The sequence below is a fragment of the Gadus chalcogrammus genome, chromosome 9 (genome assembly GCF_026213295.1).
Source record: "Gadus chalcogrammus isolate NIFS_2021 chromosome 9, NIFS_Gcha_1.0, whole genome shotgun sequence".
Lineage (NCBI taxonomy): Eukaryota > Metazoa > Chordata > Actinopteri > Gadiformes > Gadidae > Gadus > Gadus chalcogrammus.
This window is the reverse complement of record NC_079420.1, coordinates 880708-893207: the sequence shown is the minus strand read 5'-3', so window position 1 is coordinate 893207 and position 12500 is coordinate 880708. Positions and strand designations below refer to the sequence as shown.

General features: G+C 44.8%; 1 protein-coding gene across 1 annotated transcript in view; it reads left to right on the top strand.

Moving 5' to 3' along the window:
- shank3a (SH3 and multiple ankyrin repeat domains 3a) overlaps positions 1-12500 on the top strand; it is a 155489-nt gene that overhangs the window by 1493 nt on the left and 141496 nt on the right. Inside the window, exon 1 of the mRNA XM_056598683.1 lies at positions 1-837. This exon is cut by the window's left edge and continues 1493 nt beyond it. The gene's annotated coding sequence lies outside the window, so the exon portion shown is untranslated. The remainder of the gene's footprint in view (positions 838-12500) is intronic.

Here is a 12500-nt window from a genome sequence, read left to right as displayed (position 1 = left end):
GAGAGTGAAAAAAGAGCCATATATTCATAGATTTAAGCTACAGTATAGTATTAAAAGATATTGCTTTCTTTCAGTAGGACTGCTTGCTATACAATTGATGTGTATTTTTCTAGTATCTCTTCTCTTAGGAATAACAATGAGAAAAATTCAAATTAAATGGTAATTTCCCATGGCATCATCAACTAAAGCGCCAATGTATGATATTATTTAGAATAAATATATTAAGGTTACTTACTACCTATATTTTGTCATGTGACATGTTATTCAAGCTATTCAGTTATTGAAATTTAATGTCAGGCATGTCACATGGCGCAACCCATTTGTTGTATTCTTCCTGCATAAGGCTTGACAGAGGGATTTTAATTCAATGTGGCTATAATGCACGCCAGTCAGGAAATTGCCGTTTTATCACCTATTTCCCATGTAATGGATCATGAATGTGTTCTTTGTGTTTCCCTCTGTTTAGTTGATTTTGTGTTGGCACGCGCTGTGGGTTTTTCCTTCCCTCTGTCACTCAGTTAGTCATTACATGTATTTACTAATTAGATGGCAGTCTCCCGTTAACAACGAGAGAACGTCCTATTTCGGTCAGATCATAGTGGGTCATGGAGCATCGGTTAATCGGTTAATGGTGGAATCGGTCGTTTCAGCGAGTTGTTAGTTGTTATTTATAGGCGCCAGCTTTTTTTGGGACAGTGCCAGGTAGATAAGTGTGCGTGATCCTATTACGGAACGTTACCGCTGAGCCCTCGGGCTACACGGGATCAGAGAGCGCACCGCACACAAGTTTGCTTCTTTCATCGTTCATCGACCCGGACGTCTTGGATGTAGTTTTCGGTATGTGTCATTTGAAAGTAACTCCACTTTTTTTTCTCAATGAATTAGTTTGCTGATGTAGGCCTATGTTATTAATGGACTCCGACGGATCTGCTCTTGTCTTGGCTGGCCGCACTTCTGCTTGAATTTAATTTGAGCTGCCTTTTGGCCAAAAGTTGTAAGGAATCTCTCTCTCGCTCTGTGTCTGTCTGTCTGCCTTTTAAGCCTGCGTCTCTCTCTCTCTCTCTCTCTCTCTCTCTCTCTCTCTCTCTCTCTCTCTCTCTCTCTCTCTCTCTCTCTCTCTCTCTCTCTCTCTATCTCTCTCTCTCTATCTATCTATCTATCTATCTATCTATCTATCTATCTATCTATCTATCTATCTATCTATCTATCTATCTATCTATCTATCTATCTATCTATCTATCTATCTATCTATCTATCTATCTATCTATCTATCTATCTATTAGAATACTAAGTCCAGTACGAATAGATCAATTAAACATACACTATATTAACAATGTGGCAGACATGTGCAGTAGTGCAATCATTGGTTGTTTCATATTAACAAAGGTGTGCTAGTGGTTAATGCATCAGTGTGTTTTGAGACGTCCTCCTCTCACAACAGGTGACAAATCTGGCTGCTGTGATCGCACATGGTTGAATTTCTCCCAACAGATATGGCAGTTTGTTAGTGTTTGGTCTGTTGTCAAAGTACTTGCATGCCTGTGTATTCCTCTGGGACTGTGTGTTCCTGATGGGCGGGAAGTTAGGAAGTGCAGCTCAGATTCCAGTTGGTTTTGTGTACAGGGAGCAGATTCTGTCTCCTCTTGGGATCCAGGTCCGTCGGTGGCGTTCCTTCTCGATGGCCAGGCTGTGTACGCTGAGTCTGTACCTGTGCAAGGATTTTCTTAGTTTTGGGTCACAGTCATGGTGTTCAGGTATTCTGCAACTGTGTATTCTCTGTTAAGGGGCTAGCAGCATGCCAATTTACCCAGCTTTTTGGTGGATTCTTTGAGTTGAGACCGTGGAGCATGTTGTGTTTCCAAGCCACCTTGCATGGTTAACATGGCTGTCTGTGTGTGGAGCTGTGAATGAGAGGTTTAACCTCTGAGGGCCGGCACTCTGTGTGCTCAGTGCTTCTGATTATGTGTTGTGTTTATGTGATGCTAATATAGCACGCTTTGCAATTTAAAACCTGAGTGCAATTCAGCCTTTGCTTCCCCGCTGAGCCACTATCAAGTACAGGCCCGCGGGCCAGATGCAGCATGCCAGCAATTTCCATCGGGCCACATGCACTCCATTCGCCTCAACACCCAACGAGGAGTAGAATTAAAAAAGATCCCATTGTGGCCGGTAATATTAGCGTTTTATTATGCAGAATCAATAGAACAGTGAAAGATCAAGGCCTATAAATACAATTGGCTTTGGTTTGCACAAAAGTGTCTGAATTTGGTCCGTGGCGTAACCTACACCCCAGATTAAGCAGTGGGTCGTTATTAGACAAGAGCACAGTGCCAGCGCATGACAATCATATTCAATGATTATGCAAAATCCCTTCCATTATGTGGAAGAGGGCGAGATAGGCCACGGGTAGTGGGGGATCAAGAGAGAGATGTGCTCTTTAAGTCTGCACATCAAAAAGAGGGAAAGGGCAGAAGGGATATGCCCCAGGGTGTCACCAGAGAGCCGGTACAGTTTTTAAGTGGACCGTCAAAAAAAGATGCCGGATTTCTTTCTCGTGTGACTTTTGGCAGCTTCAATGTCTTGGCTGGCTGGATCAACTGATGTAGAAATAAGGTCTTTCTGTGTGAAGCTTTATGTCACTGTATTGTGTCTGTCTTGTCTCTGACCTGAACCCTTCCTTGTCTGTTGTTGGTATGGTATGTCAGTGTTTCTAGTTTTGCTATCATTAAATTAATTGAGGGTAGTAGATTAATCTACCATATATCACAATTAAAGAAAAATATTTTTTCCCCCATTTTATTTTTTATTTGCCTGCTCAATCTTCTCAACCATGAATGTCAGAAAAGCAGTTGTTGAATTTCTCTCAAATCGATTGGCATCAAATCAACTCCTTGCGTAGCGTCCAGAGTCTGGCTCCCGTATGTCTCTCTCGCCAACACTCGGTGTTCCCTTTCGGAGCCCGCAGCCAGCTGGTTCAGAGGGTTGAAATGAAGTGTAGTGAGGTTTGATGCTAAGACCTTTTTCTTCAGCCAGCCTGCTAAGAACCGACCATCTGTTTCACTGTGTGCTCCCATACAGCACGCTTTGCTGATTGTTTTGCTAGGACTAGGAGTTATTTTTTTGGTCTGCGATGGGTGCTGGAGGAAAATATTTAGTCCAATGCCACCCACCGACGCCTCTTTATGGCGCACAAATTGCATGTATGGTTGAATATGCATACGGTGACCTGTATGAGAGGGAATTGTCTGCCAACGATCACTTACTTGAGGTAGTTTACATGAGTGACAAAAACATTCTTGAGTAAAGTAACCAAGGATAATCAAATGACTATACAGCATGAGTTAACATAAAGAAGTGACATGGACGAGTGCAATGAAGAGCACTTCTACTCAGACGATTAAGCACACCTCAAACCAATACCGTGTGTGATTGTGGAATACATTCATAAAGCAGGCAATGTTTTACCTTTGACTGTAACATTAACCAGTTAACCTTAACATACAAGTCAGTATAAGTGAGAGGAAGAATGCAGGGGGCTCCTTTCCTCTTTGTGGCCCTCATAAAGACCCCCCCCCGCCTCTTCCTCTCAGGATGAGTCAGGTAGTGGGGGGTTTACACCTTAAGGGGTCCACTTGGAGTCAGTTCAGTAACCAGGGTTCATCTCAGGGGCGGCAGAAGGTGTAGATGAGTGACATTTGGATGTCCCTCGGAATGTAGGCCTTCGTTGACTGTGCTTTTTCCACGCTTATTTCCTTTTATATAGGCAAGATAATGACTTCCTTTAAGCATATGGTAAATACATTCATAAGGCTGGCGATGTTGAACTTTGACTGGGACAGTAATTAGTAAGCTTAAACCTATAGAAGGGGTGAAGGGGGCTCCTTTCTTCTTTGTGGCCGTCATAAAGCCCTACCCTTCTTACCTGTCAGGATAAGGTCAGCCAAGTATGGAGGGGTTTACAACTTTTAGGGATACATTTGAAGTCAGCTAAGTACACAAGGTTGATCTCAGTGGGGGCAGAAGGAGTAAACGAGACACGTGTGGATGTAACTCAGAATGTAGTCCTTCCGTGCTTTTCCCACACTTATTTCATTCCTGTAGGAAAAATAATGCTTCTACTTCCTTTTAGCCTATACTTATACCTATACCTCCCATACTACAAATTGACCTTTCTCTGTGTTCACTGTCTACCCCTACCTGGTCCTTAATGACCTGTCTCTGTGTTCACTCTCTAACCCCTACCAGCTCCTTAATGACCTGTCTCTGTGTTCACTGTCTAACCCCTACCTGCTCCTGAATGACCTGTCTCTGTGATCACTGTCTAACCCCTACCTGCTCCTTAATGACCTGTCTCTGTACTGTCTAACCCCTACCTGGTCCTTAATGACCTGTCTCTGTTCACTGTCTAACCCCTACCAGCTCCTTAATGACCTGTCTCTGTGTTCACTGTCTAACCCCTACCTGGTCCTTAATGACCTGTCTCTGTGTTCACTGTCTACCCCTACCAGCTCCTTAATGACCTGTCTCTGTGATCACTGTCTAACCCCTACCTGCTCCTTAATGACCTGTCTCTGTACTGTCGAACCCCTACCTGCTCCTTAATGACCTGTCTCTGTGTTCACTCTCTAACCCCTACCAGCTCCTTAATGACCTGTCTCTGTGTTCACTCTCTAACCCCTACCTGCTCCTGAATGACCTGTCTCTGTGATCACTGTCCAACCCCTGCCTGCTCCTTAATGACCTGTCTCTGTACTGTCTAACCCCTACCTGCTCCTGAATGACCTGTCTCTGTGATCACTGTCTAACCCCTACCTGCTCCTTAACGACCTGTCTCTGTACTGTCTAACCCCTACCTGGTCCTTAATGACCTGTCTCTGTACTGTCTAACCCCTACCTGCTCCTGAATGACCTGTCTCTGTGTTCACTGTCTAACCCCTACCTGCTCCTTAATTGACCTTAAAATCATCATCCTACCAGAGGCATACCATTATTGTATTTTGAGGAAGATTATTGCACCATAACCAATATTTAGTGAGACTAACAACTTTTTCACACCGCCTACAAATCTAGCCACATTGTTTAAATATAAAATAATTGCTATTGTAGTTCCATGATGCATGGAGGCCGGGGGCGGGTGATGAGGACACTTGTTGTCATCATTATACCGCACATTTTGTCATTGCATTGTGATGCTGTCACGCTGTCGTTTCCTTTATCCATTGTCCCGCCCAGTCATGGGAAGGCTTTACTTATCTCTGAAGCACTTCACACTACAACACATTACCACCATACATTAATCACAACAAGGGCAGACACGTTGGAGTTCCCATTCTTTTACGCTCATTGATACGTCTCTGTTTGTACATGTATTGCATAATTAACAAAGTAAATCCATTTGGTTCACCATTGTGTTTTTGCCATTGTTTTCCTGGCCGCCACGGTATGAAGTGGCAAAGCGAGTCGTCGCTACCATTGCGCCTTTGTAGGGGTGTTCCGCAGAATATACCATGTTGGGGGAGGATAGGTTGGGTAAAGGGTAAAGGGTTTGGACCGTTCAATAAGGGAGATATAATAGATTTTATATTCTATTGCCATGATATAATTGTTTCATGTATCTGTCATATGTACTTTCTCCTGTTGAATGGACTGGGCTAATAGACAATTGACACAGTGTGCTATAGTTAATATTGCACAGTTCTGCACTGTAAACATTAAAAAAAGAATAACAAAAACAAGAAACGTCAGAAGCCTTGCTTCCACCGATCCTGCCTCCATACTCATTACCTCCTGGCCGGCAAGTTCATCCTCAACATATGTGGTGTCGGAAGTAGAGGGTGCTGAGCGGAAGAGCATGGACACCAGACAGAAAGACACGAAAACACAAGAAGAAGAAGACGACGCAGTAGCCTGGGCTGACCACAGGAGGCGCCAGAGCAGACCGAGTGCAGCAGCCGTCATGCAGCTCCTGATGGAGGGCTTCATGGACTGCCAGAGGTCGAGGGATGAGCTGATGGAGAAGGAGCCAGCCGCCAAGGGCTGGGTGGAGCACGTCAGGGTCTGAAGATCCACCTCGTCCCCCGGTCAGGGGCTGGGTGGAGCACGTCAGGGTCTGAAGATCCACCTCGTCCCCCGGTCAGGGGCTGGGTGGAGCACGTCAGGGTCTGAAGATCCACCTCAACCCGGTCAGGGGCTGGGTGGAGCACGTCAGGGTCTGAAGATCCACCTCAACCCGGTCAGGGGCTGGGTGGAGCACGTCAGGGTCTGAAGATCCACCTCGTCCCCCGGTCAGGGGCTGGGTGGAGCACGTCAGGGTCTGAAGATCCACCTCAACCCGGTCAGGGGCTGGGTGGAGCACGTCAGGGTCTGAAGATCCACCTCAACCCGGTCAGGGGCTGGGTGGAGCACGTCAGGGTCTGAAGATCCACCTCGTCCCCCGGTCATCTCTGATGACCTCTCCAGTGAACGCAGAGCGACTCAATTGATTTAGAATATTTTCTTAGTTCCTTGTGTGCGTGTGTGTGTGTGTCTTTGTGTGTGTGGTGGGGGGGTAGTTACTTTATGTGTTTATCAATCAGGCTATTGGTCAATTTCAGCTAAAAGCCCTCTTCACTGTGGCTAACCTTTTTATCCAGCCAAGACCCTTTAGCATGGTTATCTCATTAGGCTCTGACGAAGCTCCAGCAGTTACCCCCCGAGAGCTATCCTAGGTCAACCTTTCCTTCACCGAAATGAATCTTCCCGCTCATCTTAAGGCCCAATTATTCTCTATCCCCTCAGATGCTAGTGGACGCTGGCCCGCTGCTAGCCCGCTGCTAGCCCGCTGCTAGCCCGCTGCTACACACAAGCCCTTAGAGGGTGTGTTGCTATAACAACCATACCAGCTAACTATGTTCATCTTAGACAAAATGATGATGAAATGGAAAGGTGTGTGTGTGTGTGTGTGTGTGTGTGTGTGTGTGTGTGTGTGTGTGTGTGTGTGTGTGTGTGTGTGTGTGTGTGTGTGTGTGTGTGTGTGTGTGTGTGTGTGTGTGTGTGTGTGTGTGTGAGAGAGAGGTTTAAGTAAAAACAAAGTGTTTGGTTTTTTGACGGTGCTTGGAGGGAGAAATTGTATCGTTGAATAAAAATAAAGTCAGCGCTTTCTTCAATGAGATTGAAGAAGTGAACAAAATGTACACAACAAAATATAATACAGTAAACGACACAAAAACCGAAACGATTGAAGCAATAGTGTGTTCAAATCTCAGGCAAACCAAAAAGTTCAGTCTGTGTTTGCGTCTTTCAGAGCGATCAGCAGCATAATATGAGAGGTCGGCACATTTACAACGTGAGACGCCAGTCTATGATTCACTGTGTGGTGCTATGGTGGGAGCCTTATCGAAAAGAAATCACTGTGACGTGTCAAACGATTAATAACAATGTATACACACATTACACACAGTACGTATAACAATATGAATACAAACATCTCTAATAATAATATTGCACATGTCATCTTCCTATAGCTAGGACAGTGTACATATAACTACATGTATTTTGCCGTAAAGCACCTTAAAATAGAGGGTACATTTATTTAGTGGTTATGCTGTATTTAAGTTGTATTCAAGAGGTTGAGCTATTGTTAGAGGACTATTTTAAATGTTTTTTTTCCCGTCCAAAATATATATGGGAATACAATTATTGTTCAGAGTTCTGCATCGGAAAGTGTTTCCACAAATTTTGTCATTTGCTATAACTTTATCCATTGTGTAATTGCGTTTTATTTCTACACATCTCAGTTATGTGTTTCGTCACGTTGTATTACAAATCCACAATACATTTTTATTAAATGTTTTGTAGAATTACAACTGAAAAACATTTTTGCCCATCTTTGTCCATATTGCATCATGCAACATCTATATTTTTGGATGCTCAACAGCTGCTCTGGGCCTTACACACATTCTGTTGGCCTCATTAGGCTGCCCTTGAAGTTGTGGCAAACATTTATTTGGCAAACATCTGCTTCAGAGGTGGTGTAGACACGACCCAGAGGCTCTGTCCTCAGGGAAGCATCACACAAGCTGTTTTGTGATGGCTCGCGTACTTTACGGACACGCCATCTATTGGCACGCCTCGCGGTGTATTAGCCATGTTCAGGCTACTGGGCAGCCGTTTGCTCAGGAGGAGATGGAGCAGGTCACCTGGCAAATGGTCGCCGGTTCAATTCGTCACTGTGTCCCCGTAGGTGAGCGACACAAAAAGACCGCTCATCAACTACGTACCCTGTTGGTTCAGGTCAGCGGCTTGTTGCTTCATCTGGGCTAATGATTCTTTTCATTGTTGTTCACGGTGGTTAATTGGAAGTGAATGCGGGGCATAAAACGATTGCGGTGGAGCGAAAACGGCTACATAAACACAGTCCATTGAACCTGTGTGTCTTCTGTCTCCTCCTTGCTCTGTTTTGTGTTCGCAGTAGCAGGACTGATGGACTGCCATTTTCACATATGCAAGTCGATCATCATGTTTTATTCTCTCCGTCCCCCAGCATTTATTTATTATAGATATGTAGGGGGCATACAGGGCAACGTATACAAACCCATTTAACACACAGTGATGCCTAGACCCTAGAGAGTGGGAGGTCATTAGTGGCTTAATTAGTTCTGCAGAGGTTATCGATTAGCCATAGCTGTGCAAGCCTGTACTCTGTGCTGGAACATCCCTGATCACTATGTATGTTGAACCCATTTTGAGATGGATTACGCTTACCTGAATCTATTTTCGTGATGTGTTATGGTCTGGCAAACTTCTGAAAGCATAGAATTATATTTGGTATATTTGCTCCACAGCCGATTGAATGGAACCGGCTTCAGTGTAGCAAGAAGCAACGCTTTCTGCACTGCCCAATGTAATGGACATGCAAATTGGGGAAGAGCTCAGGTTGTACCTTATATGATCATTGAAATGCAGCAATAGAGACTTTATAATAGCCAATGACCACGAGCAGATTGGTCATGCGTGAAGAATCAAACTCATAGCAGTCACAAGCCCGATTCTCACAGCTAGCTCACTTTGGTATTTTAGCTTAGTATTTAAGAAATACCTGAGCGTGAGACGAGATGAGCCCAGTCCACAGAGGTTAGCGGACGATATGTGATGCTGGTACCAGGGCCCTTTGTCAAGAATACAGATTTCAAGGGGGGACTGATATTCAGATACCAAGATTAGTCGACTCTCAGTCAGCTATCATCGTGGTCGTGTCATGCTTTGGGCCTAACCTGTAGCCAACCCGGTGCACAGCAGGGGATCGCTGAAGTACTGACTCATCGCTGCCGTTTCAACGTCTTTCTATCGCCTTGGTGTAGATATTGTGTTCAAACAGTGATCTCTGTGACACCGTCTGACAATGACAGAATGGCCCCGCTCTTTGTCGGATCTGAGGTGGACTTTGGAGTGCATTCTCTCACACAGCTCGCCAAGCTCCAGAGTTCAGCGTGGTGCAGTGTAGCCCAGCCCCGAGGCTGGGCTACACGATGACCCCCTGGGTCATCTTATAACGGTTTGTCCTGGGCCACAAGTCTCCTGGGCCATCTTATAGCGGTTGGTCCTGGGTCATCTTATTACGGTTTGTCCTGGGCCATCTTATAGCGGTTTGTCCTGGGCCATCTTACAACGGTTTGTCCTGGGACATTTAATAACTGTTGTCCTGGACCATTTTATAAAGATTTGTCCTGGACAATCTTATGAAGTTTTGTGCTGGGCCATCATATAAACGTATGTCCTGGGTCATCCTATAAATGTTGTCCGTGGCCATCATATGAAGGTTTGTCCTGGTCCATCTTATAATGGTTTGTGCCGGGCCACCTTATAAAGGTTTGTCCTCCTGGGCCATCATATTAATGTCTTTCGTTGGTAGTTAAATCTAGTTTTTTCGGCAGATAAAATGATGTGGGGCTCAACCCTAAAGTGAGCAGGCCTAGGGGGCAGACACTTTTTGGGTTTCGGCGTGGTGTCCGTACCAATTTTTCACACGCTCAGTGACGGCTCGCAGAAGAAAAGCAACGGAGATCAAAGCAAGATTAAGAGATTAATATACTTTATTATAGCCTCACAGAGCCTTTCCATGGTGATGTAGGGAGAATTAACCGACTAGGCTTCAACCAATTAAAGGACTAGCAATGGCCACTTGGGAATTCCCTGATCTACCACATTTTTCAAGTGTGATGGATGAAGGCTATCGAAGCGTGTCATGAATGCACATTTTTCAGGTTCAACCGATCTGAGATTGAGTAAACTCATTCCTTTAGATTGAAATCAGTGGTTCTGAAAATTGAAAAATCCAGTCCAGGGAAGCGCAAAGGTCTAGTAGTTCAAAGTTCTGGTTTCAGCGTAAACATATCCTAAGCTGCATTTTAGGATATGTTGCCACAAGCCATGCCTTTGTTCCACACGTTCCCTACTTCTCAGTAATTTGTTTCCTAAAACATCTGCGTTAAGCACCGTCCATGATGGAAGGTAGGCCTACTGGTGCACATGTACCTGGTGTTTCTTTGACCGTAAAAGGGTCACATAAAGGCACATTCAAAGACATACTATGACGCCAATCTTGTGCTTTGAATGATCGGTGTAGAATCCCATGTATCTCTGGTGTGTACCTGTGACTATATATCTGGTTTAATGCAAGTTAACTCATTTGTAAACTACTCAAATCAGGGATTTTATAAAGATTCTTCCACATTTTCCACTTTTTTGCCTCTATAGACGGACGCTATCAGTCAACAAATTCTGACTTCCAAATGGAGTAGCATACTTGACTCATCCGCGTGTGTGTGTGTGTGTGTGTGTGTGTGTGTGTGTGTGTGTGTGTGTGTGTGTGTGTGTGTGTGTGTGTGTGTGTGTGTGTGTGTGTGTGTGTGTGTGTGTGTGTGTGTGTGTGTGTGTGGCCAACAACCTGCTGCTTCCATGTTTTACAGAAGCATTTAGCCTCTTCCGTCTCCTCTCAGAGTCTGACCTCTTCCGTCTTACACATTACGTCACTTCAGCTTGGAGGTATGTTCTAAATGAAGTTATTTTTAACCGTGCCTCTGACTCCCAACATCATAAACTATCCCGGGCCCTAGGCTCCTTGCCAACGCTGTCACTGCACTTTAATAGGCAATACATCAACAATGCACAGAGCCGGGGTTGCTGTGTTTTGTACATTTATGAATATAATAAACATCCCTCGTGTCAGTGTGTGATTTCAGCCGAGTTGAAAAAGGCCCCATTGCGCCTGAGATTATTTGGCAATTTGGGCGCCATATATATATATGTTATTTTTAAAATCCAACAAAATGACCCCGGTTTGCTCGTGAGTCGTGGCAAGCATTAGAACTGATTTGAATTTACAAACTTACATAAACAAGCACATTTGAACTACGGTGGGTTATGTAGTGTCTAGTAGTGGTTTGATATGTGTGTGTGTGTGTGTGTGTGTGTGTGTGTGTGTGTGTGTGTGTGTGTGTGTGTGTGTGTGTGTGTGTGTGTGTGTGTGTGTGTGTGTGTGTGTGTGTGTGTGTGTGTGTGTGTGTGTGTGTGTATGAAAATAGCAGGGTTCATGAATTGTGATGAATAGTAGTTTACTCGTTACTTATAAAGGTTTTTTCGTTTCCTAGTACCATTTTCTTAATTTAGATGACGATTTGGTCCATATTTGTAAGGTAAAATAAATGCAATCATTTTTTAAAGTCGCGAGTGCTTGAAATCGTTGGAAGCGAGTGGAGCTGACCTTGTCCTCTGTACCCACGGCCCAAACGAAGAACGGCCGAGACAGAACCGGTAGTGTGCTGGGTGGGCTAATGCCTGATCATCAGGATACAGCCGATACGCTTCGGACAGCAGGCTAGGCTTAGCCAGCTACACACTACCTCAGAGAGGGGGGGCAGAAAGGTAGTTTTGTTTAAATTATCATAGAGTATCGCCATTAATAATGGTCCATTTACACTTTGCGTGTGTGGGAGTGAGTGTGCGGGCCTGTCAGGTTGTCGTCTCCCCTGCGCAGCGAGCGGGCTGTAATGCTCGATCAGCTCGATCCCTCCGCTCAACTACCTCAGCTGGACGTCTGGTACCGCCATCGCTAAGAGCTAGCAAAGGTCGATCAGCAAAGTCACAACTTTTCTCGGTTCTGGGACCTCAGTGGTGGAACGAGCTCCCTGCCGCTCTCAGGACCGCAGAGTCGCTCACTATCTTCAGAAAAAGACTCAAAACTCACCTGTTCAGAGTCCACCTCGACTCTGCATAGCCACCCCCCCTCTTCTGGCCACCATTGTACACTGTATTGTATTGTATTGTATTATAGTACCTAACTGTGTAGCAACTGCGGTAGCTGCTATCATGGCTGTAACACGGGGAATTGATTAGCCTATAGCGATTGTGGTACTTGCACTTGGTTGGTTCTATGAACATCCTTTCTGTACCGACAGCGATATATTGATGCACTTCTTATGACAAATGTACTTATTGTAAGTCGCTTTGGATAAAAGCGTCTG